This window comes from Coturnix japonica, unplaced genomic scaffold (genome assembly GCF_001577835.2).
Source record: "Coturnix japonica isolate 7356 unplaced genomic scaffold, Coturnix japonica 2.1 chrUnrandom424, whole genome shotgun sequence".
NCBI lineage: Eukaryota > Metazoa > Chordata > Aves > Galliformes > Phasianidae > Coturnix > Coturnix japonica.
Genome location: NW_015439869.1, coordinates 230,746 through 231,805, shown reverse-complemented (window position 1 = coordinate 231,805; position 1,060 = coordinate 230,746). Strand labels below are relative to the sequence as shown.

Here is a 1,060-nt window from a genome sequence, read left to right as displayed (position 1 = left end):
TGGCAGTACCAGGTCGGTTCTATGGCAGTACCGGGTCGGTTCTATGGCAGTACCAGGTCAGTTCTATGGCAGTACCGGGTCAGTTCTATGGCAGTGTGGGTCGGTTCTATGGCAATGTGGGTTGGTTCTATGGTAGTACCGGTTTGGTTCTATGGCAATGTGGGTTGGTTCTATGGTAGTACCGGTTTGGTTCTATGGCAGTGCAGGTCAGTTCTATGGCAGTACCGGGTCAGTTCTATGGCAGTACTGGGTCAGTTCTATGGCAATGTGGGTTGGTTCTATGGTAGTACCGGTTCGGTTCTATGGCAGTGCAGGTCAGTTCTATGGCAGTACCAGGTTGGTTCTATGGCAGTACCGGGTCGGTTCCGTGCACTGATCTGCCCTGCACAGAAAGGCCTGGCACTGTGTTTGTGTGGGCTGGATTAGTCCATATTTGGACATTATTAGTCCATATTTGGACCTATTGATGTGGGTTGTATTAGTCCATATTTGGATATATTGGACAGAACCAGGTTGTCATGTAAAAATCCCAACCCGATTTTACTCTGAACAAGCAGCAGCAGCAGCAGCCCCTTGGACACGGTGCGACTGCAAAGCCGACGGGAACGGAACCGAAGGGTCCAAAGGGAACACACAGAATCCAGGGGGAAACAGAATGGGAATGGGGCCGGGATCGCCACGTGGTACGCACCCAACAGGACCCGGCCCACCAGCATTCACCAACCAGGACCCGACCCATTGGCACTGACCAACAAGGACCCAACCCATTGGCATTGACCAACCAGGACCCAACCCACCAGCACTAACCAACCAGGACCCGACCCATTGGCATTGACCAACCAGGACCCAACCCACTGGCATTGACCAACCAGGACCCGACCCACCAGCACTCACCAACCAGGACCCGACCCATTGGCATTGACCAACCAGGACCCAACCCACTGGCATTGACCAACCAGGACCTAGTCCACCAGCACTCACCAACCAGGACCCGACTCATTGGCACTGACCAACCAGGACCCAGCCCATGGTACCAACCAACCAGGACCCAGCCCACCAG

The 1,060-nt window shown here is 54.4% G+C and overlaps 1 long non-coding RNA gene across 1 annotated transcript in view; it reads right to left on the bottom strand.

Moving 5' to 3' along the window:
- Positions 1-516: 516 nt before the first annotated feature.
- Positions 517-1,060, bottom strand: part of LOC116652604 — a 1,678-nt gene continuing 1,134 nt past the window's right edge. Inside the window, exon 2 of the long non-coding RNA XR_004305763.1 lies at positions 517-962. This is a non-coding gene — a long non-coding RNA (uncharacterized LOC116652604). The remainder of the gene's footprint in view (positions 963-1,060) is intronic.